This window comes from Megascapheus bottae, chromosome 19, assembly GCF_031878675.1.
Source record: "Megascapheus bottae isolate mThoBot1 chromosome 19, mThoBot2.hap1, whole genome shotgun sequence".
In the NCBI taxonomy this organism is placed as follows: Eukaryota; Metazoa; Chordata; class Mammalia; order Rodentia; family Geomyidae; genus Megascapheus; species Megascapheus bottae.
The window spans coordinates 48,172,348-48,197,617 of record NC_143527.1 but is presented as its reverse complement, the minus strand read 5'-3'; positions in this window follow the sequence as shown (position 1 = coordinate 48,197,617).

The following is a 25,270-nucleotide window of genomic DNA, read 5'->3' as shown; positions in this document are numbered from 1 at the left end:
GTTTTCTGCAGATGCTTAACCAGTTCTGCCAGCACAACTTGTTGAAGAAGCTGTCTTTCTTCCATTCTATTTTTTTGGCTCCCTTGTCAAAGATTACGTGGCCATAGGTCTGTGGTTTAATATCTGGGTCCTCAGTTCTATTCCATTGGTCTTCAGGCCTGTTCTTGTGCCAGCACCAAGCTGTTTTGATTATTATATCTCTGTAATAGAGTCTAAAATTTGGTATTGAAATTCCTCCTGCACTGTTCTTTCTGCTAAGAAGTGTTTTTGCTATACGGTGTATATTATTATTACAAATGATATTTTGGATAGACTCTTCTATTTCTTTAAAGAATGCCATTGGGATATTGATGGGTATTGTGTTGAATTTGTAGATAGCCCTTGGCAAGATTGTCATTTTCACGATGTTGATTCTTCCAATCCATGACCATGGGAGGTTTTTCCATTTTCTCAGTTCTGCTTTAATTTCCTTTTTCAGGGTTTTAAAGTTTTCATCAGAAAGGTCCTTTATATTCTTAGTTAAGTTAATTCCTAGGTATTTTATTTTCTTTGAAGCTATTGCAAAAGGAATTGCTATCCTGATTGTTGCCTCATTCCTCTCACTGTTGGCATAGAGGAAGGTGGTTGATTTTTGAGGGTTAATTTTATACCCTGCTACCTTTCCAAAGTTTTGAATCAGCTCAAGGAGCTTGGGAGTGGAGTCTATATGGTTCTTTAAAGACAGAATCATGTCATCTGCAAAGAGGGAAAGTTTCACTTCCTCTTTCCCTGTTTGGATCCACTTTATGCTTACTTCTTGCCTTATTACTCTGGCTAGGAATTCTAGTAGAATGTTAAAGAGGAGTGTAGAGAGTGGGCATCCTTGTCTCATTCCTGATTTTAGAGGGAATGGCTTTAGCTTTTCACCATTAAGTATAATACTAGATGTGTGTTTGTCATACACTTCCTTTATTATACTGAGGCATATTCCATGGATTCCTTGTTTCTCCAGAGCTTTTAGCATAAAGAGGTGTTGGATCTTGTCAAATGCCTTTTCTGCATCTATTGAGACAATCATGTGATTTTTGTCCTTGCTTGATGTTCCTTGCTTGATGTGTCCTTGTTGATGTGTTGAATTATATTAATTTATTTGCGTATGTTGAACCAGCTTTGCCTCCCTGTGATGAATCCTGTTTGATCATAGAGTATAATTTTTTTGATGAGTTGTTGTAGACGGTTGGCCAGTATTTTGTTGAGAAGTTTTGCATCAGTGTTCATCAAAGAAATAGGTGTATAGTACTCTTTCTTTGATGAATCTCTATCTGGTTTGGGAATGAGGGGTACACTGGCTTCATAGAATGAGTTTGGTTAATTTTTTCAAAGAACTAACGCCTTGTTTTGTTGATTTTTTCTATAGTTTTTTTTACTCCAATTCATTTAATTCTGCTTTGATTTTAATAATTTGCTTCCTTCTACTGGGATTAGGGTTGGTTTGTTGATATTCTTCCAGGTGCTGACGGTGACACGTTAAATTGTTGGTTTGTGATTTTTCCATTTTCTTATTGTAGGCACTAAGAGCTATAATATTTTTCCTCTGAATACTGCCTTTGCTGTGTCCCAAAGGAGCTGATATTCTGTGTACTCCTTTGTGTTGAATTTCGTAAACTGTTGGATTTCTGTTCTGATCTCCTTGATGGCCCATTGTTGATTCAACAGTGTGTTGTTCAATCTCCATGTGTTACAGGGTTTTCGTTGGTAGAGAATGGTGTTCAGTTCCAATTTGATGCCCTTGTGGTCTGAGAGAGTGTAGGGAATGATTTCAGTGTTTCTGAATCTGCCTAGGTTTGTTTTATGCCCTAAAATGTGGTCTCTTTTGGAAAATGTTCTATGTGCTGGAGAAAAAAACATATATTGTGTTGTTCCTGGGTGAAATAATCTGCAGATATCAGTTAGATCTAGTTGGCCTATATAGTTGTTCAATTCTAGGGTTTCTCTGTTGAGTTTTTGCCTTGTTGATCTGTCCATAGGTGAGAGTGGTGTATTAAAGTCATCAACAATCACTGTGTTTTAATCTATGTATGGTTTCAAAGAATGTAAAGTTTGCTTGATGAAGTTCGGTGCTCCTGGATTAGGTGTGTAGATATTTTGGATGGTTATGTCTTCCTGGAGGAGAGATCCCTTTATTAGTACGTAGTAATCATCTTTGTCTTTTCTCACTAATTTTAGTTTGAAATCTATTTTATCTGATATGAGGATGGCAATTCCAGCCTGTTTATGGAGGCCATTAGCTTGATAAATTTTGTTCCAAACTCTCACTTTCAAAAGATGATTGTGTTTTGGGGCAATATGTGTCTCTTGAAGACAGCAGACAGATGGATCTTGCTTTTTGATTCAACTAGACAGTCTATGCCATTTAATTGAAGAGTTAAGTCCATTGATATTGAGAGTTAGGATTGAGAAATAATTATTAGTTCCTGCCATTTTTAAAAGCTTTCATTAGGGCCTGTATCTTGACAGTTTTTGTGGTACTTAGATGGTATGATGTTTAAAAGGTGCCATTTCTTTCTCTGTATTACATTTGTGTTGGTTTTCTATGTGTAGAACATCTTTGAGAATTTTCTGTAATGTTGGTTTGGTTGATACAAAATGTTACAGCTTTTCCCTGGAATGGAATGGTTTTATTGTTCCCTCAGTTATGAATGAGAGCTTAGCTGGGTACAGTATTCTTGGTTGGTAGTTATTTGACTTCAGGGCATGACATATATGCTTCCAATCTCTTCTTGTTCGCATGGTCTCTGCTGAAAAATCTGGGGTTATTCTTATTGGTTTGCCTTTGTAAGTGATTGATCCTGTCTCCCTGGCTGTCTTTAGGATCCTTTCTTTGGTCTCTATTGATCCAGTTCAGATTATAATGTGGCGGTGGGTTGTCCTTTTCTGGTCAGGTCTGTTTGGGGTTCTAAAAGCTTCTTGTATCTGGATGGGCCTGCCTTTCTGGATATTTGGGAAGTTCTCTGAGATGATTCCCTGAAGTATATTTCCAATACCATTGGCCTCTTTCTCCAGACCCTCCTCAATACCAATTAGCCTTAAATTAGGCTTCTTAATTGTATCTTGGACCTCCTGATGCACTCTCTCATATTTCCTGGATTTGGATTGACTCATTTTCTATTCTTTCTCTATAACAACTAAATTTTCTTCAGCCCCGGAAATTCTCTCTTCTGCATTGTCTAACCTGATATCAAAGCTACCTACTTTATTCTTCATTTCCCTTGCTTCTAATTGCTCATTTCTGATGCCTTGCATCTCTTGTTTAGATCATGTATGGATTTCTTTAATTCCTTGATTTCCATTTGCGTGTTTAGCTCAGTAGCTTTATTCTCTTTGGACATTTGCTGGAGTTCGGTCAACTTTTTGTTTGTGGATTCTATGAATTCATCCATTTTTCTTTGAAAATCCTTTATTATGTCCTCTTTTATGGCTTCTCTTTTTTCACATATCACCTTGTTTATGGTTTCCTCTTGTTTAGCTATGGCTTCCTCCCTTATCTCTTTCTTTATATTTTCCCACTTTTCTTTAATGATGTTTATCAATTGTATTTGTATAGCACTTGGAAGACTCTGCTCTCGGTTTGCCAGTTACTGTTTCATTGTCTGTTTATATTGGGTGGGGGGTGTTGTTTCTTGATTTGACATTTTTCTTGAGTTTCTTGTTCTGCCCAATTTAAAATGGGAGCAAGATTAATACTAAACAAGATTATAATTTTTCAGATATAACCAACCTAGACCTCTTTAGCTGGCAGACACTGGATATTCACAATTTTTGATTGGTACTATCACTCTCTCTTTCTTTTTGTGCACTTAAAAACCAGTCTAATACAACCACTGATAACGGATTTATGACCAAAACAATAAGCCCTTCAATCCAATCTCTATTGTATTTAAGTCCCTCTGGATCTAGAGTATAATTGAGCACCTAGATATACAGTATTGCTCAACAACCATCAAACGTAGATCCATGCATTATAACAGTTGAAGGATGAACAGAGGGCCAGTGATAGAAAAATAGTTTGGGAGACAACATGGGAGGTACAAAAAGAATAACATAGGAGTGTAAGATTATTATAGTAATGAAAAAAGGTATAGCGTAAGGATAACTGACCTAAGTTGATAAGCAGGTAGCATATTTGGGTACAAAGTTTGGAAAGGATTCGATAAAAGTAAGAAGGATAAGAAATATATATATAGAAAAGAGGGAGGTAGATATAAGAGATTTCAATGATGAAAAATTTTAAAAAGAAAGAAAGAAAAAAGAAGCAAAGTAATACAAAAACAAAAAAACAACACAGAATGAAAAACAAAAAAACAAAAACAAAAAAAGCAAAAACAACAACAAAAAACAAAAAAAAGAAAAAGAAAAATGTGGTGGGAGATTCCTCACTATTGTGAGCTCTTACCTAAGAAATACTAGGGTTGAGAATAGGAGATTTAAAAGTAGGTGACTGTATCAATATAGATATCGTTTTTATTCTGACTGTACCCAGAGCTGTCACTATGTTTCCAGGAACAACCACAGTGACAGAGGGATGCAGGAAAGAAAGAAATAGAAGAAAAGAAAAGAATCATGACATTAAAAAAAAAAGGTGTAGGTAAAGTAGTAAAGAGAAAGTAAGATCACCTAAAAATGCAAATAAAAAAGGGGTAGAAGAAAAAAGAAAAAATACAAAGAAAAAGAACAACAACTAAAAAGGGTATTCTTCAGGGTTTTTTTTTTGGGGGGGGGGGGGGCAAGGCAGGATAGGAAACTTGTGTCTCTACTAAATTCTGGATCCAAAAACTTCAGAAAGTCTTTTTCTCTTGTGATTTGGCTTTGAGGTTTTTTTTGGATCCGATTGCTTGTTTGGGAAAACGAAGCTGAAAGATTCGCGGGTGGGTTTTGTTTACCAGGCTTGTGGCCTGGCACAGGGGACAGACTTCAGCAGTGCTGGGGCCGGCTTTCCAGCTAAGGTATCACTGGGAAATCCTTTCCCCTATAGATTGATGGTGTTGTCAGCAACACCTCTCAGTCTCCAATTGCTTTGGCCAGGTCTTTGCCAGCAGTCAAGATGGCGCTGCTCTCAGCTTGTCGGGGAGGGGCTCCCTCCCAATGCCATTCTGCGAGCAGAAGTGGAAACTTCTCAGAGATACTCACAAAATTGCTAGATTCTCCGGTTCTGTGAAGCTGGCAGGTCCGTGCACAGCCGGGTGTCGTCTCTGGGCTCGTGCAGGTTCTGTGTGGCTCTGTCTGCAGCCAGTAGGTCTGCAGTGCCAAGAAGCACTGCTGCTCAGATTCAGAAGAGCAGTTTTGTCTCCACGGCCGCTCCGAGTGGCTGGCACCAGTCCCCACTGTCTTCTTTGTGCCAAATTTCTGCCTTTTTTCTCTGTGACTGAGATTTCTGTGTCCCTAAAGCTTACTTAGGATCGATTTGAGGTGTGAACTGACCCCTATGCTGCCAAAACTGGTATCTTGCTGAGAGCTCAGAAAGACTCAAACTGAACCACTGCCATCTTCTGCTGCCTCTTCGTGCCTTGCCTCTTTCACCTTGCCTTGTCCCTTGCGCCTTGCCTCTTGTGCTCTGCCTTACCCCTTGGGCCTTGCCTTTTGTGCCCTGCCTTCCCCCTTGAGCCATGCCTCTTGCGCCCTCCCTTGCCACTTGAGCCTTGCATCTTTAGCCTTATCTTGCCCCATGCACTTTTCCTCTTGCTCCCTGCCTTGCCCCTTGCACTGTGCCTCTTGAGGCTTGCCTTGCCTTGCTGCTCGTGCTTTGCCTCTTGAGTGCCCTGCCTTGCTTCTTTTGCCCTGACTTGCCCCTTGCACCATGCAATTTGCACCCTGCCTTTCTCCTTGGCTTTACATCTTGCGCTCAGTCTTACCCCTTGTGCCTGTCCTCTTGGGTCCTGTCTTGGTCCTACGCCTTGTCTCTTGTGCCCTGCCTTGCCCCTTGTGCCTTGCATCTTATGCCTTCCTATTGGAGACCATTGCTTTCAGCCTCCTGAGGAAATATGATTATAAGGTGGCACCTGGCAGCTCGCTAATGAGTCAGTACTTGCTGAAGTTTCTTTGCATTTGTTGATTTGTTTCTTCCGTGCTTGTGGATAGAGTGGATCGCTAGATTTCTTCCAGGTTTGTTTGTTACTTTGGAGATGACCTTTACTGTGATTGGTTGCTTAAGGGTAGAAATAGTGTGGGATTTCCAGGGAAAGAGGAAGAAGAGAGAAAAGACAGAGGAAGGAGAAGGGAGAAGGAGAAAGGAGAGAGACAGAGAAGAGAGGAGAGTGAAATAAAAGACCTCTGCTTGCAGCAATTTGAGTCTGTGATCATTCCCAGTTTGCCTCTGAAGAGACGTGTCATTGCGGCGGGAAGCGTCAAGTGGTGGCCCGTACGGGGACGTTTAGTCAGCACAGTGGGTAAGTACTGAGGAACCTCATGGAGGGCGAGGCAATAATCATTCCCAGTCCACCTCCAAAGCACAGGTCACTTCAGCATGGTGGGGAAACTGAGGAACCTCGTGAAAGTCTCTGGTCAGAGCGGAAAGGAAGAGGCAATAAGTGGTTCGGTAAAGAACCAGGAATAAGGGGTTAGGTAAAGAACCGGGAATAAGGGGTTCGGTAAAGAACCGGGAATAGGGGATTCAGAAAGAACCAGGAATAGTGGGTTCAGGAGATTCCAAAAACCAGATGTTGCAGTCAAAGAAAAGGTTTGTGCAGTTGTTAAATGTGAATAATGAGTTCAGAAGTTTCCAAGGACTAGTCATAAGAGATATATTTAAAGTTAACGGTACTGTCATAAAAGAATCCTTGGTTAAGGCTTATGTGGATACAATAGCAAAAGTAAGTCCCTGGTTTTTAAATGAAGGACTTCTTAATGTACCACAATGGGATTTACATAAGTTAGATTTGGAAAAAGTGTTAAGACAGGGAGACCTCCCACGAGGAACATTTCCTATGTGGCAACTTATGTGGGAGTGCTTGCTTTCGTCCAAACAAAGAGTTAAACAACAGGTGGAAAGAAGCACAAGACGCTTGGAGAGATATATGAGAATTGAGTAAACAGGAAGAGGAGGAATTAAGTGGTAGCGATTTAGAAAGTCTGTGCTCGGGGGAGAAATTGCAAGATAGGGGGCCACCGCCCATAGTTCAGCAATCTGTGTCTCAGTAGGAGGAGCCAACAGCTAGCACCTCCGATCTGTCCACAAGTTAGCTAAAAGAGTAGAAGCATTAAAATGGGGGATGAGTGGGGTTTTCCAGTGTTTGAGGATCAAATTCCGGCAAGATTTCACCAACCAATAGACTTTAAAACAGTTAAGCAGCTAAAGGAATCCGTTATGGCTCATGGACCCCAAGCGCCTTTCACTATTAGTATGTTAGACTCTTTGGTAAATTTAAATTTGGTTTCCGATGATTGGAAAAAAATATGTAAGGCAGTGCTGAATGGAGGACATTTGATTTGTAAGACTGACTGGAAGGAGTTATCCTTAGAAATGGCATGTAGAAATGCTGCGGCCAGTTTCCCACAAAGAAATATTGAGATGCTTACAGGAGAGGGTCAGTATGCCACGTTAGAGGCACAGCTCCAGTATGAACCAGGAACATTTGCGCAGATTGCTACTGCAGCTACCAGAGCATGGAAGACTTTACAAGGTTCTGGTGATTTACAAAGTAATCTCTCAAAGGTTCTTCAGGGACCTAATGAGCCTCATGCAGTTTTTGTAGATAGACTCATTCAAACAGCCACTCACGTCTTTGGCAACACTGACACTGCGATGCCATTAATACTTCAGCTGGCATTTGAAAATGCAAACAAATGGTGTCAAGCTGCAATAAGACCATGGAAATAGAAGAAGGATTTATCAGTCTACATAAAAGTCTGTAGGGACATTAATGATGCAGTGGTCATAGGACAGGTGATTGCAGCAGCATGAGGGGTGTGTCTCCCTTAGACCCAGCAGGGGGAGCTAGACAAAGAACTTGTTTTCACTGCGGCCAACCAGGACATTTTAAGAATCAATGTCTTAGTAAATGGCTCCAAAGAGCTTCAGTGGTCAAGACAGAAAAGTCCCCAGTGCCAGGGATCTCTCCAAAGTGTAGGAGAGGTAAACATACAGCTAATGAGTTTAGATCTGCCACTGATTTTGATGGGAGCCCGGGGAATGGCCCAGGGTCAAAAAAGGGAAGGTGAGTTCCTTTGCCTCGGGGCCCGCAAATGTACGGGGCTATGGAGATGCCAGTGCACCATACTCCAGGTATAATCCAGACCATTCCTTGTCACAACCCCTTCTTTCCATTGACTCCCTCGTCCGAGGAACCTCAGGCAGTCCAGAATTGGACCTCTGCTCCACCTCCAGACTCATATTAACACCTGAGATGGGAGTCCAATTAATTCCTTCAGGGGTGTCAGGGCCTCTCCCTCCAAATTCAGTAGGCTTACTTCTTGGGCATAGTTCACTTATCCTTTCCAGCCTTCATATCCTTCCAGGAGTTATAGATTGTGATTATACAATTAAAATTATGGTAAGTTCTCGCTGTGGTATCTCAGTCATCAGTCCGGGAGATAGAATAGTCCAATTAATCTTACTTCCAAGTATGCAAAAAATTTTAAGACTATGCCCCAAAATAGGGAATCCAGGGGATTTGGGTCAACTGGAAAAGAACAAATGGTTTGTTGGGTGCAGGATTGTTCAAAAAGGCCTCTGCTCAAATTGCTTGTGCAAGGAATGACCATTGAGGGTCTCCTTGATACTGGGGCAGACATATCCATTATCAGTGCTCAACATTGGCCTCAGCAATGGCCTCTTCAGAAGGCTGACTGCACGCTGAGGGCGTTAGGAGTGCTCAAGTTTTATCCTGGCAGGATGGGGAGGGACATAAAGGCACTTTTCAACCTTATGTGTTTGCATCATTGCCTGAGCAATTAGTAGCAAGGGAGATGAAAAATAAAGTAGATAGCTTTGATAGCAGGTTAGACAATGCAGAAGAGAGAATTTCCGGGGCTGAAGATAATTTAGTTATTATAGAGAAAGAACAGAAAATGAGTCAATCCAAATCTAGGAAAAATGAGAGAGTGCTTCAGGAGGTCCAAGATACTATTAGGAAGCCTAATTTAAGGCTAATTGGTATTGAGGAGGGTCTGGAGAAAGAGGTCAATGGTATTGGAAATATACTTCAGGGAATCATCTCAGAGAATTTCCCAAATATCCAGAAGGGCAGACCCATCCAGATACAAGAAGCTTTTAGAACCTCAAACAGACCTGACCAGAAAAGAACATCTCACCGCCACATCGTAATCCGAACTGGATCAGTAGAAACCAAAGAAAGGATCCTAAAGGCAGCCAGGGAAAAGGGTTCAGTAACCTATAAAGGAAAACCAATCAGAATAACCCCAGATTACTCAGCAGAGACCATGCAAGCAAGAAGTGACTGGAAGCATATATGTCATGCCCTTAAGTCAAATAACTACCAACCATGAATACTGTACCCAGCTAAGCTCTCATTCATAACTGAGAGAACAATAAAAACATTCCATTCCAGGGAAAAGCTGCAACAATATGTCGCAACAAAACCAACACTACAGAGAATTCTCAAAGATGTTCTATACATAGAAAACCAAAATAAATGCAATATAGGGAAAGAAATGGCACCTAAACAGCATACCATCTAAGGACCACAAGAACTGTCAAGACACAGGCCCTAATAAAAGCTTTTAAAAATGGTAGGAACTAATAAATATCTCTCAATCCTAACTCTCAATATCAATGGATTTAACTCTCCAATTAAACGGCATAGGCTGTCTAGTTGGATCAAAAAGCAAGAGCCATCGTTCGGATGTCTTCAAGAGACACATCTTACCCAAAAAAAACAATCATCTTTTGAAACTGAGAGGTTGGAATAAACTCTATCAAGCTAACGGCCCCCATAAACAGGCTGGAGTTGCCATCCTCATATCAGATAAAATAGACTTCAAACCAAAATTAGTAAGAAAAGACAAAGAAGGTTACTAGAAAGTACTAAAGGGATCTTTCCTCCAGGAAGACATAACGATCCTAAATATTTACACACCCAATCCCGGAGCTCCAAACTTCATCAAGCAAACTTTACTTACACTGAAACCATACATAGATCGAAATACAGTGATTGTCGGTGACTTTAACACACCACTCTCACCTATGGACAGATGAACAAGGCAAAAACTCAACAGAGAAACCTTAGAACTGAACAACTATATAGACCAACTAGATCTAACAGACATCTGCAGAATATTCCACCCAGCAACAACACAATATACATTTTTCTCAGCAGCACGTGGAACATTTCCCAAAATAGACCACATCTTAGGCCATTAAACAAACCTGCACAGATTCAGAAACACAGAAATTATTCCATGCACACTCTCAGACCACAAAGGCATCAAATTGGAACTGAACACACATCTCCACCAACGAAAACCCTGTAACTCATGGAGACTGAACAACACATTGTTGAATCACCAATGGGTCATCGAAGAGATCAGAACAGAAATCCAACACTTTATGAAATTTAACAATAAGGAGCACACAAAATACCAACTCCTTTGGGACACAGCAAAGGCAGTTCTCAGAGGAAAATTTATAGCGCTGAGTGCCTACAACAACAAATTGGAAAAATCGCAAACTAACAAATTAATCTCTCACCTTAAGCTCCTGGAAAAAGAGCAACAAACCAAACCTAATCCCAGTAGAAGAAAGCAAATTATTAAAAATCAAAGCAGAATTAAATGATTTGGAATCCAAAAACACTATAGAAAGAATCAACAAAACAAGGAGTTGGTTCTTTGAAAGAATTAACAAAATTGACAAACCCTTAGCAAATCTTACCAAAAAAAGAAGACAGCGTATCGAAATAAACAAAATCACAGACAAAAATGGTAATATCACGACAGAAATTACCAAGATGCAGAATATCATGAGGGAATACTTCTCAAACCTTTAGTCCAACAAATTTGAGAATCTAGAAGAAATGGATGAATTCCTAGCCAATATTAACATACCCACACTGAACCAAGAAGAGCTAACCCAACTCAACAGGCCTATTTCAAGCTCTGAAATAGAAATGGCAATTAGAGAACTTCCACCTAAGAAAAGCCCAGGGCCAGATGGATTCACAGCTGAATTCTATAAGGTCTTCAAAGCAGAGCTCACACCAATACTCCTCAAGCTCTTCAACGAAATTGAAAATGAAGGTTCTTTACCAAACTCATTCTATGAAGCCAGTATAACCCTCATTCCCAAACCAGACAGAGATTCATCAAAGAAAGAGAACTATAGACCTATTTCTTTGATGAACATCGATGCAAAACTTCTCAACAAAAACTGGCCAACCATCTACAACAACTCATCAAAAAAAATTATACACTATGATCGAACTGGATTCATCACAGGGAGGCAAAGCTGGTTCAACATACACAAATCAATTAATATAATTCAACACATCAACAGGAGCAAGGACAAAAAATCACATGATTGTCTCAATAGACGCAGAAAAGGCATTTAACAAGATCCAACATCCCTTTATGTTAAAAGCTCTGGAGAAACTAGGAATCCATGGAACATTCCTCAATGTAATAAAGGCTGTGTATGAGAAACCCACTGCTAGTATTACACTTAATGGTGAAAATCTAAAGCCATTCCCTCTAAAATCAGGAAGGAGACAAGGATGCCCACTCTCTCCACTCCTCTTTAACATAGTACTAGAATTCCTAGCCAGTGCAATAAGGCAAGAAGCAAGCATAAAGGGGATTCAAGTAGGGAAAGAGGAAATAAAACTATCCCTCTTTGCAGATGACATGATTCTGTATTTAAAGAATCCTATAGACTCTACTCCCAAGCTCCTTGAGCTGATTCAAATCTTTGGAAGAGTAGCAGGCTGTAAAATTAACCCTCAAAAATCAACTGCCTTCCTTTAAGCCAACAGTGAGAGCAACGAGGCAATAATCAGGAACGCAACTCCTTTCACAATAGCCTCAAAGAAAATAAAGTATCTAGAAATTAGATTAACTAAGAATGTAGAGGACCTTTTTGATGAAAACTTTAAAACCCTAAAAAAGGAAATTAAAGCAGAACTAAGGAAATGGAAAAACCTCCCATGCTCCTGGATTGGAAGAATCAACATTGTGAAAATGACAATCTTGCCAAGGGCTATCTACAAATTCAACGCAATACCCATCAATATCCCAATGGCATTCTTTAAAGAAATAGAAGAGGCAATTCAAAATTTCATATGGAATAATAAAAGACCCCGTATAGCAAAAATACTTCTTAGCCTAAAGAACAGCGCAGGAGGAATTTCAATTCCAAACTTTAGACTCTATTACACAGCTATAATTATCAAAACAGCTTGGTACTGGCACAAGAACAGGCCTGAAGACCAATGGAATAGAACTGAGGACCCAGATATTAAACCACAGACCTATGGGCACCTAATCTCTGATAAGGGAGCCAAAAAAAATAGAATGGAAGAAAGACAGCCTCTTCAACATGTGGTGCTGGCAGAACTGGCTAAGCACCTGCAGAAAACTGAATTTGGATCCTTCTTTGTCACCTTGCACTAGATTTAACTCCAAATGGATCAAAGACCTGGAGGTAAAAGTTGACACACTGAAAACTTTGCAAGAAGGAATAGGAGATACACTAGGTCTCCTTGGCACAGGTAGAAACTTCCTTAATAAGGACCAAGAATCACAACAAATCAGAGAAAGGCTGGATAAGTGGGACTGCATGAAACTGCAGAGCTTTTGTATGGCAAAGGACATAGCTAGTAAATTAATTAGTAAGACTACAGAGTGGGAGAAGATCTTCACCAACCAAACCACAGGCAAAGGCCTCATATCTAAAATATATCACCAACTCAAAAAATTGAATCACTCCAAAACTAACCTCCAAAGTAACAACCATCCCATTAAAAAATGGGCCAAAGACTTAAAGAGAGTCTTCTCTGAAGAAGAAACAACAATGGCCTATAGACACATGAAGAAATGCTCAACATCTCTGGTCATAAAAGAAATGCAAATCAAAACAACTCTAAGATTCCACCTCACTCCAGTTAGAATGGCCAGGATCAGGAAAACGAATAACAACAGATGCCGGAGGGGATGTGGCCAGGAGGGATCACTACTACACTGTTGGTGGGAGTGCAAACTCATTCATCCACTATGGAAAGCAGTATGGCAGTTCCTCAAAAGGCTAAACATAGAACTCCCCTATGACCCAGCAATTCCACTACTTGGCATTTACCCAACCATCCAGAAACAAGGACATACTAAATCCACTAGCACAACAATGTTCATTGCAGCATTATTCACCATAGCAAAGATATGGAACCAACCTAGATGTCCCTCAGTTGATGAGTGGATCAACAAGTTGTGGTATTTGTACACAATGGAATTCTATGCTGCTGTCAGAAAGAATGACATCGCCCCATTTGTTAGGAAATGGAAAGAGGTAGAAAAAATCATATTAAGTGAAGTAAGCCAGACTCAAAGGAACTTAGGCTCAATGGTTTCCCTCATTCGTCATAATCACTAGAAACCTTGGACTCTACTAGCAGAGATCTGCAATAGAGCAAAACCTTGATACATAAGGCCATATAGTATGAAGCTAATTGAAAGGACCTCCAGGATATTGAAACAAAAGCCATATAATGAATGATTGTTGTCCTTAATGTACTATGTTATCCCTCATCTCCTTTGCTGTCCCTTGGGTATCTCATATTGTTACAGTATCTCACTTTGTTATCTGATATATTGAATTTATTTGTATTTGGTTATCTGAAACTTGATAGGGAAGGGGGAAAACCAATACGGGGAGTCGGTGGTGTGTGGGGGGAGGTTAATGCGTTCCAAGACATGTGAAAAGGTATCAATGTATGTGAATTAATGCACCTTCTGTCTGGCAAATATCATGTAACCCTTTTATTAATTACAATAATATATATATATATATATATATATAAAATAACCTGGAAATCTAATAATCTTATTTGGGTCCCTCAGTGGCCCTTGTCAAAGGTGAAACCCCAAGCAGCCCGAAAATTAGTACAAGAGCAATTGCAAGCTGGCCACATTGAGCCTTCTACTTCTCCTTGGATTTCCCCTATTTTTGTAATAAAAAAGAAATCTGGGAAATGGCGACTTCTTCATGATATGAGGGTCATTAATAATTCTATGCAACTTATGGGTCTCTCACAACCTGGCCTCCCTAATGCTGTAGCCATTCCAAAATGATATCAAATTATTGCTATTGATATTAAGGATTGCTTTTTTTTCTATTCCATTACATCCTGAGGATGTTCCAAGGTTTGCCTTTTCAGTACCCGCTATAAATAATGAAGGCCCTTGTCAAAGATTTCAATGGAAATTCCTACCACAGGGTATGGCTAACAGCCCCACAATCTGTCAGCTGTATGTTGATGCAGCCTTTAGAGAAAGCTATCCTGACATAATGTTAATATATTATATGGATGATGTTTTATTAGCACACCCCAATTTAAATTTACTTTTACAAATTTTTGGCTTGATGTCGGATATGTTAAAGAGTCATGGACTTCGTATAGTTGAGGAAAAGGTACAATCAGGTTCTTCCATTCTTTATTTGGGATATCAAATTTTGGGTACATGTATTAAGCCACAAAAAATTCAAATTGCTAAAGATAAATTGATTACTTAAAATCGTTTTCAACATCTCTTAGGGGATATTAATTTGTGGCATCCCTACTTGGGGCTATCTACAGGACAACTTAAACCCTTATTTGAGATATTACGAGGGGATCCTGATCCCTCATCTCCTAGGGAGCTTACTCCAGAAGGAAGAAAAGCCTTGCTTATTGTAGAAAAAGCTATAGAAAGAGCTCATTGTGATCGTATTGATTTTTCTAAAGAACTCATTTTTATTGTAATTTCTTCTGCTTATACACTTACCGGAGTTTTCTGGCAAGAGGGTCCTCTTTTGTGGGTCCATTTTTCAACTTCCCCAAAGAAAGTTATTATGCCTTATCCATCTATGATAGCTGAATCAATTATGCAAGCCCTTACTACCTCCCTTAAGGTTTTTGGAGTTCATCCTTGTAAAATTATTACCCCAGTATACATTTCAACAATTGGAATATTTAATCGGAAATACCAATGAATGGGCCATTATACAATACTCTACTCAAGCCTGCTTTGATAATCATCCTCCCAAATCTAGTTTATTATCATTCTGTTTGGAACATTTCGTTATATTTCCCATTATAGTTAAAAAGAATCCCATCCCAAAGGCTTTGAAAGTATTTGCAGATGGATCTTCTCTCGGCACTGCTGCTGTGATTACTAAAAATACCGTACCCTTCATAAGTCTGCTCAGTTAGTAGAATTGGAGGCTATCATTGTAGCCTTACCACACTATCCTTATGTTCCTTTGAATATTTTTTTCTGATAGCTTGTATATTCTTCAGCTTTTTCCTTCTCTGGAAACTGCTGGATGTATTTCACCACAAACTCCTGCCTTTTCTATGTTTTTCCAGATTCAAAAAATTTTGTGGAAATTAGAGATCCTGTTTTTATTGGGCATGTACGAGCTGACACGGGATTGCTAGGCACGTTAAGTAAAGGGAATCAATTAGCTGACTTGGCTACAAAAACCATCTTCATTTTTTCAGTAATGGAACAGGCTACTCGATTTCATTCTCAATTCCATGTTAATAGTATGACCCTTAAACAGCGCTTTAATATTACAAAAGAGCAAGCCCGAATGATTGTTAGACAATGTCAAAAGTGTGCTCCCTCCCTTCCAGTAGCTCATCTGGGTATAAATCCAAGAGATTTACAACCCAATCATATTTGGCAAATGGCTACTCATGTGCCTACCTTTGGTACTCTGCATTGTGTGCATGTGTCTATTGATACCTTTTCTGGTATTTGCTTCCTCGCATGCTGGAGAAAAGGTTAAGGATGTCATATCTCATGTGCTGCATGCATGTGTGGCTATGGAGATGCCTAAAAGTATAAAAACAGATAATGGTCCAGCATATACATCTGCTTCCTTTATTCAATTTTGTACAACTTTAAATATTGTTAAGGGATAGTAGAGCGTGCACATCAGACATTAAAATCATTGCTTTTAAAACAAAAGGAGGGATTGGAAAACTCCCAAGGATAGATTTGCTATAGCTCTTTTTACTTTAAATTTTTTAACTCTTGATGCTGAAGGACATTCTGCTGGAGATAGACATTTTAATCCTTCCAGAAATCATAAACCTTTAGTATAGTTTTTCTGGAAACTGGAAAGGACCAGACCCTGTTCTCATGTGGGAGCGAGGAAGTGTTTGTGTTTTTCCACAGGATGCTGACAGTCCCATTTGGGTGCCAGAGAGACTGATATGTCAGACAGTGGAGGCTCCTCAGAAGCATGTTGGTCAAGATGAAGGCTCTTCTACTTAGCATGAGTACGGTTCCCCGAACAAATCCATGTGGCAATGATGCACGACCCTATCAATGTCACTGAGGATCACGTTGCTGGGAACCTGAACAATCTTGGCCACCCTTCTGGACTGGATGTCAAGGATCCTCAATAGCTGATTTTGTGGCTCAGTCATCTTTTATCAAAATTCAACTGAGGACTGGAATTGTTATGCTTAATCAACAAGTTGATTTATTGCAAGAACAATTGAATATTCTGGAGCAGGTGGTGGAGCTGGAGCTACCTTTTGTGTAGCTGCCTATTCCGGAGTTTGAACTTGGACATAACATGGAATGCTTAGGTTGATAACTTGATAGCCTCTCTATGTACACAAATAATTGGACACATGTTGATATTCCAACCTTGGGTGATTGGTCATGTTTATTTTAGACTATTTTGGGATTTGGTCAAAGGTGGGCAGGATTGATTGGCTTGGGTTTGTTTTTATGTGTTTTAACTGTAATATGTCTATATTGCTTGTGTAAAATAATGCAAAGTCAACATAGACAGCGAATGCTGATACAACAGGTGTTTGCTGCCATGGAAACAGGTGCTTTCCATCAGGTCTGGCTTGCTTAAATGGACGGCTGGTAGTCAGAGATGGGTCACTCCCAGTTGTTAGCCTATCAACCTAAGACAGGAGTCCAGTAAAAAGTACTTGGTGATCCCATGATGGGTAAGAAGACTAACGAGCTTGGAGACACCTAAGACAGGCACAGTCGATCTGATATGATGGTAGCTCCACATATCCTAGGTCTCCTTTTTTTCCTTTCTTTCTTTTCTTTTCTAAAGTAAAAAGGGGAGATGTTGGAGACCATTGCTTTCAGCCTCCTGAGGAAATAAGATTATAAGATGGCACCTGGCAGCTTGCTAATGAATCAGTACTTGCTAACCAGGAAGTTTCTTTGCATTTGTTGATTTGTTTCTTCCGTGCTTGTGGATAGAGTGGATCACTAGATTTCTTCCAGGTTTGTTTGTTGCTTTGCAGATGACCTTTACTGTGATTGGCTGCTTAAGGTTAGAAATAGCATGGGGTTTCCGGGGAAAGAGGAAAAAGAGAGAAAAGATGGAGGAGGAAGAAAAGAGAGGAGAATGGAGAGATGCAGAGAAGGGAGGAGAGAGAAATAAAAGACCTTTGCTTGCAGCGATTTGAGTCTGTGATCATTCCCAGTCTGCCTCTGAAGTGACATGTTGTGGCAGGCAGAGACACCTTCCCTTTCCCATTGCGCCTTTCCTCTTGTGCCCTGCATGGCCCATTGCGCCTTGCCTCTTCCACCCTTCCTGGCCATTTCTGCCTTGCTCTTACACCCTCCTTCCCTTCTTACGCCTTGTCTCTTGTTCCGTGCCTAGCCCTTTGGTCTTGCACCTTGCATGTTGCGCCCTGCCTTGCCCCTTGTGCCTTACCTCTTTTGACTTGCATTTCCCTTGCACGTTGCCTCCTGAGCCTAGCTTGCCCCTTGTGCCTTGCCTTTTGTGCCTTGCCTGGCCCCTTGCACCTTGCTTCTTGCACCCTGCAATCCCCCTTGCGCATTTTGCCTTGCATCTTGTGCTGGGTCTTGCCACTTGGTTTTGCTACTTGCGCCCTACATTGCCACTTGTGCCTTTCATCTTGAGCCTTACCTTGCCCCATGCACCTTGCCTCTTGTGTTCAGCCGTGCCTCTTATGTTCGGCCTTGCCTCTTGCATCGTGCCTCTTGTGCCTTGCCTCGCTGCTTATGTTTTGCCTCTTGCGCCCTGCGTTGCCCCTTGTGCCTTGCCTCTTGACCTCTATCTTGCCCCATGCGCTTTGCCTTTTGCACCATGCATTTCTCCTTGGCTTTGCCTCTTGCGCTCTGCCTTGCCCTTGCACCTTGCATCTTGGGCCCTGCCTTTGCCCTAGCACCTTTCATCTTGTGCCATGCCTTGCCCTTTACAAGGTGCCTCCTGTGCCCTACCTTGCCCCTTGTGCATTTCATCTTATGCCTTGCCTTACCTCTTGAGCCTTTCCTCTTGTGCCTTGCCTGGCCCCTTGTGCCTTGCCTCTAGCTCCCAACCTGGCCAATTGTGCCTTGCTTCTTCCACCCTGCCTTGCCCCTTGCACCTTGCCTATTACTCACTTCCACCCCTCTTGCGCCTTGTCTCTTGTTTCTTGCCTAGCCCCTTGGACTTGTGCCTTGCCTCTCACAACCTGCCTTTCCTGTTGCGACTTGCCTCCTGGACCTTGACTTGCCCCTGGCACCTTACATCTTGTGCCCTGCCTGGCCCTTGCGCCTTTCCTTTTCGGCCGGCCTTCCCTTGTCGGCTTGTCTCTTTCACCCTGCCTTGCCCCTGCACCTTGCCTAATATGTGCCCTGCCTTGCCCCTTGCACCTGCCACTTGCACCTTACTGTTACCCTTGCACCTTGCCATTGTGCCCTGCCTTCCCCCTCGCGCCTTGGCTCTTGCAGCCTACCTTGCCACTTGTTTTTGCCTCTTGTGCCTGCCTTGCCCTTGGCCTTGCAACTTGAGCCTTGCCTTGCCACTTGTGCCATGCCTCTTGTGCCTTGCTTGCTGCTTGTGCTTTGGCTCTTGCACACTGCCTTACCCCTTTTGCCTTGCCCCTTGTACCCAGTCTTGCACTTTGCGCCATGCCTTTTGCACCCTCCCTTTCTCCTTGGCTTTGCACCATCCCTCTGCTGTGCCCCTTGCGCCTTGTCTCTTGGGCCCTGTCTTGGCCCTTGTGCCTTGCCTCTTGTGCCCTCCATTGCCCCTTACACCTTGCCTCTTGTCCCCTGCCTTAGCCCTTGCACCTTGCATCTTACCCCTTCTCTTGCCCCTTGCGCCTTTCCTCTTGCATCCTGCCTGGACCCTTGCGCATTGCCTGCTGCACCTTGCATTCCCCCTTGCGCCTTGCCTCTTACGCCCTGCCTTGCCCCTTGTGCCTTACCTATTTACCCTGCGTTGCCCCATGCACCCTGCCTACTTCAACTTCACTTGTCCCTTGCGCCTTGCCTCTTACCCCCTGCCTAGCCCCTTGCACCTTCCCTGTTGTGTCCTGCCTTTCCCCTTGTGCCTTGCCTCTTGTGACTTGCCTTGCCCTTTGCGCATTGACATTTGTACCTTCCTTGCCTCTAGCACCTCGCCTTGCCCCTTGTGCATTGCCTCTTGCTCCTTGTCTTCGCCCTTGTACCTTGCCTCCTGCGCTCTGCCTTGCCCCTTGCGCCTTGACTCTTATGCGTGCCCTTGCCACTTGTGCTTGCCTCTTGCCTTGCCATTTGTGCCTTGCCTCCTGCACCCTTTCTTGCCCCTGTGTCTTGCCTTTTGCACCCTGCCTTTCTTCTTGGCTTTGCCTCTTGTGCACTTCCTTGCCCCTTGCAGCTTGCTTCTAGAGTCTTGCTTGTCCCATGCACCTTGCCTCTTGTGATCTGTCATGCCCCTGGTGCCTGCCTCTTGCACCCTGACATGATTCTTGCGCCTTTCCTCTTGTGCCCCACCTTACCCCATGCACCTTGACTCTTGCAGCCCACCTTGCCCCATGAGCCTTGCCTCTTGAACCTTGTTTTGCCCCTTGCACCTTTCCTCTTGTGCCCTGCCTTGCCACTTGCGTCTTGCCTCTTGCGCCTTACCATGCCCTATGTGCTTTGCCTCTTGCGCCCTTCCTTGCCCCTTGCACTGGCCTTTTGCACCTTGCCTCTTCTGCCCTTCCTTGCCCCTTGCACCTTGCCTCTTACACCCAGCCTCCCTTCTTGCCTCTTGTCTTTTGTTCCTTGCCTAGCCTCTTGGTCTTGCACCTTGCCTCTTGTGACATGCCTTTCCCCTTGCATCTTGCCTCCTGTGCATTGCCTTCTTCCTTGTGCCTTGCCCTGCCTTCCTCTTGTTGTCTTGTCTCTTTCACCCTGCCTTCTCACCCATGCCTTGCCTATTGTGCCCTACCTTGCCCCTTGTGCTTTGCCTCTTGTGCCCTACCTTACTTGTTGCACCTTGTCTCTTGTCCTTGCCTTGCCCCTTGAACAATGCCTTTTGCTCCTTGCTTTGCCCGTTGCGCCTTGACTCTTGCATCCTGCCTTGCCCCTATTTTGCCTTGCCATGCCCCTGTGCCTTGCCACTTGTGCCGTTCCATGCATTTACGACTTGCCTGTTCTGTGCTGCCTTGCCCCTTGAGCCTTGCATCTTGAATTTTGACTTGCCCCATGTGAATTGCCTCTCCTCCCCTGCCTTGCCCCTTGCGCCTTGCCTCTTTTGTCTTGCCTGACACCTTGCTCCTTGCCTCTCACTCCCTGCCTTGCCCTTAGCACCTTGCCCCTTGCCCTTTGCCTTGACCCATTGCCTTGACTCTTGCGCCCTGCCTTGCCTCTTGCACTTTGCCTCATGCGTGCTGCCTTGTCACTTGTGCCTTGGGTCTTGCGCCCTGCCTTGTTCCTTACTTCTTGCTTCTTCCGCCTTGCCTGGCCCCTTTCACTTTGCCTCCTGCATGTTGCCTTGCTCTTGCCCTTTGCCTCCTGCACGCTGACTTGCCCCTTGCTGTTGTCCTCTTATGCCCTCCCATCCCCTTTGTGCCCTGCCTCTTTTGCCATGACTTGTCCCTTGCGCCTTGCCTATTGTACTCTGCCTTGCCACTTGTGCCTTGCCTCTTGTGCCCTGCCTTGCTTGTAGCGCCTTCCTTTTTACTCAATGCCTTCTCCCTTGCACATTGCCTCTTGTGCCCTGCTTTTCCCCTTGCTCCTTGCCTCTTGCGCCTGGCCTTACCATTTGCACCTTGATTCTTGTGCCATGCCTGGCCCATTGTGCCTTGCCTCTTTCACCCATCCTTGCCCCTTTGCTCCTAGCCCCTTGTACAATGCCTTGCCCCTTGCACCTTGCCTCTTCTGCCCTGCCTTGCTTGTTGCACCATGCCTTTTGCTCTCTGCCTTGTCCCTTGTGCTTTGCCTCTTGAGCCCTGCTTTGCCCCTTGTGCTTTGCCTCTTGCACCCTGCCTTGCCAGTGGCGCCTTTCCTCTTATGCCCTGCCTTGCCTCTTTTGCATTACCTCTTTCGCACTTCCTTGCCGCATGCGCCTTGCCTCCTTCTGCCGGAGCCAGCCAGCACAGGGTCCTCGAAGAGTAGGGCTGAGAGGCTAAAAGGAAAATAAGACAGAGACAGAGGGGTTCGGGGGAGGGGGGAGGGGCCAGAGCCATTGCTGCATCTGACAACTTTATTAAACAGCTTGTCTATTTTATACCTTAGTACAAGAGAACAGAAAGCATTTGCTTATGTTGGCAATCAAGCTACAGTTCCATACTTGAATAATAACAAGAATTTTCAGAAGACTTATTGTTTGTATAAAAAAATCATCTAGTCTCACTATCATGTTATTCTCAGCAAATCAATCTCCTGGAGGGAGAGAATAACCAAATAAGCCTGGGAATACTATCAAAGCACACTGTCATGACCTGTGAGAATATAGGTAAAAAGTCACTCCACCCTTGCAAACAAGGCAGGCAGATTGTACTCTTCACCCTTTGTCCTCATTATAGGCCTTTCAAGTATAACTCTGTTAGACCCCAGACTCATGTTGGTTTCCCACATTTCCCCCTTTCTTTTTATTTAAAGCATAATAATATTGTTGATATAATCCTAGTTTTTTTATTTTTATAGCCAATACCATAAATCTATTCTTAAACATTTAAGTATACAGGGTAAAATTAAACAGTAAACAAATGTAAACAGCACATAAAAGCAATCCAATAATAATTTTTATAAAATCTGACACAGAAGGAAACAGATTTTTTAAGGAGGATAGAAATTTTTGTGCTTCTTGGGCTATATCTATATCAATTTAGGGAGCATTAGCTATTTGTGTAATATGAGAATATCTAAAGACATATTAGAATCATGCCAAATATCTTGTAAATGTCTTTTTACTCTACTCCATGGTGTCTGTGTATCGTTATATGTATGTGGGGTAACACAGATCCAATTATAAGCAGCGTGACATTTTAAAGATAATCTAGTCTCAAGACTAATTTATTTTCTATAGTTTGTACTACATTATACAAAGCATTTAGCCTTTTTTAAATTTTTTTGTGTCTGAAGGACTTGACTAACATTGAAAGAAAGCTGATTAACAAAACTTGCCGTTTGAATAGACGTGGCTAAAGATACAGAAGCAGTGGCTACAGCAGCAATCATAGTAATAACTGCAGTAAATCCTGCAAAGAGAAGTCCTACAAATCTTTTATACCAAACTAATTGTATTTTTACCTTTTTGAGAATAGCAATTTTTTAACATCATACCACTCTTTAGTAAGATTAACCGGTAAAAACAAAAAGGTAGGTTGAATTAATATTAACACATGAGTTATAGTTTGATTAATACAATTAGTTAAATCACACGTATCACAGCTTACATTATAAGTAACATTATCATAGGTTACATTGAAATCTCCTACTAACAAAGCGAAAGGGTCTGGTACGCAAGCTTGCACACTGACATTCCAGGATGATCCTTGAGCTGAAATTACCCCTCTTTGTGGGGCAGTAACATTTTTCTTTCCTACTGTAATATAGTCCATGCTGGCTGCTAAACGCCACAATTTTGCTTGCATAGTCTTATTGGTTTTTTGTCCATATTTTAAATAAAAGATTTTGAGGCCATGATGAATTTTGTCAGAAATCATTCCAATCGCATAAATCATCAGTGGACCTAGTCACATTATGATGACACAGTCTCCAAATTGGTCTTATATTACTTTTAGGAGGTTGAAAACATTGACAAATAGGAATATCTCGTGGGAACGGTCCAGGACCTATAGTAACTGGAACTTGGTAAGGGCCAAAATTACATCTGAGTAACGATCTGCTGTTCTTTTCCATGGGTCCGCTGGAAATTTCTATAAAGAAACTTACAAAAGCAAACTGAAATAGCAATTAAGCAATCATTTCGATAGTCCTAATTTTTCTTTTTCTTGAAACAAATATTTAGGACAACTTTATTTCCAAATTTTGTTTAGAAACCTATTTTTTTATTTTTTAAAAAAATTTACTGATATTTGTTTAAACACTTAACACTTTAGTTTTTAATTGCATCTGAAGAACCCTTATGGACTCAAGGCCTTTCTTTGTCTCTAGGCCTCCTTTTAAAAGAGGCAATTTTTTTTCAGTTTAGGTTACTGCCTAGAACTCTAATAACAATTAAAACTCAAATAACAGTTTTTTCCTGATGCAAGAATTGCAAACATCCCTGCACCTAAAGTCTAGCAAGAGAGTTTTGCCAACTTTACTCTTGTAGGTAAGAACCAGGTTCAAAACAAAACTTTTTACAAGGCAACTTGTAAAACTAACCAAAATAAGGAGGAAAAAGAACCAAATTAGAAAAACTGCAAGTAAAAACAGAGATGTTATAGTGAATACCAGTGTACTTTGAACACTATGTTCTAATAAATTGGAAAATAGAGAAAAATTTGATGAATTTCTAGATGCTGTTGGTTTTCAAGGCTAAACCAACTAGATGGAGAACCATTTAAACAGAGCAAGAGCAAGGAAGTAAAAAAAAGGTTTGTGTTTCATGAAGAAATGCTCAACATCTCTGGTCATAAAAGAAATGCAAATCAAAACAATTCACACCAGTTAGAATGGCCAGGATCAGGAAAATGAATAACAGCAGATGCTGGAGGGGATGTGGCCAGGAGGGATCACTACTACACTGTTGGTGGGAGTGCAAACTTGTTCAACCACTATGGAAAGCAGTGTGGCAGTGCCTCAAAAGGCTAAACATAGAACTCCCCTATGACCCAGCAATTCCACTACTTGGCATTTACCCAACCATCCAGAAACAAGGACATACTAAATCCACTAGCACAACAATGTTCATTGCAGCACTATTCACCATAGCAAAGATATGGAACCAACCTAGATGTCCCTCAGTTGATGAGTGGATCAACAAGTTGTGGTATTTGTACACAATGGAATTCTATGCTGCTGTCAGAAAGAATGACATCGCCCCATTTGTTAGGAAATGGAAAGACTTAGAAAAAATCATATTAAGTGAAGTAAGCCAGACTCAAAGGAACACAGGCTCAATGGTTTCCCTCATTCATCATAATCAGTAGAAACCTTGGGCTCTACTAGCAGAGATCTGCAATAGAGCAAAATCTTGATACATAAGCCCATATAATGTGAAGCTAATTGAAAGGACCTCCAGGATAGTGAAACAAAAGCCATATAATGAATGATTGTTGTCCTTAATGTACTATGTTGTCTCTCATCTCCTTTGCTGTCCCTTGGTTATCTCATATTGGTATAGTATCTCACTTTGTTATCTGATATATTTAATTTATTTGTATTTGGTTATTTGAAATTTGATAGGGAAGGGGGGAAAACCAAGACGGGTGGGGGGGTGTGGGGGGGGAGGGAAATGGGTACCAAGACCTGTGAAAGAGTATCAATGTATGTGAATTAATGCACCTTCTATCTGGCAAATATCATGTAACCCTTTTACTAATTACAATAAAAAAAGAAAAAGAAAAAAAAGTTTGTGTTTGGGGGCAAGATGTGTCTCTTGAAGACAGCAGAACAATGGATCTTGCTTTTTGATCCAACTAGACAGTCTATGCCATTTAATTGGAGAGTTAAGTCCATTGATATTGAGAGTTAGGATTGAGAAATATTTATTAGTTCCTGTCATTTTGAAAAGCTTTCATTAGGGCCTGTGTCTTGACAGTGGTACTGCAATAGTATGATGTTTAGGTGCCATTTCTTTCTCTGTATTACATTTGTATTGGTTTTCTATGTGTAGAACATCTTTGAGAATTTTCTGTAATGTTGGTTTCGTTGCTGCATAATGTTGCAGCTTTTC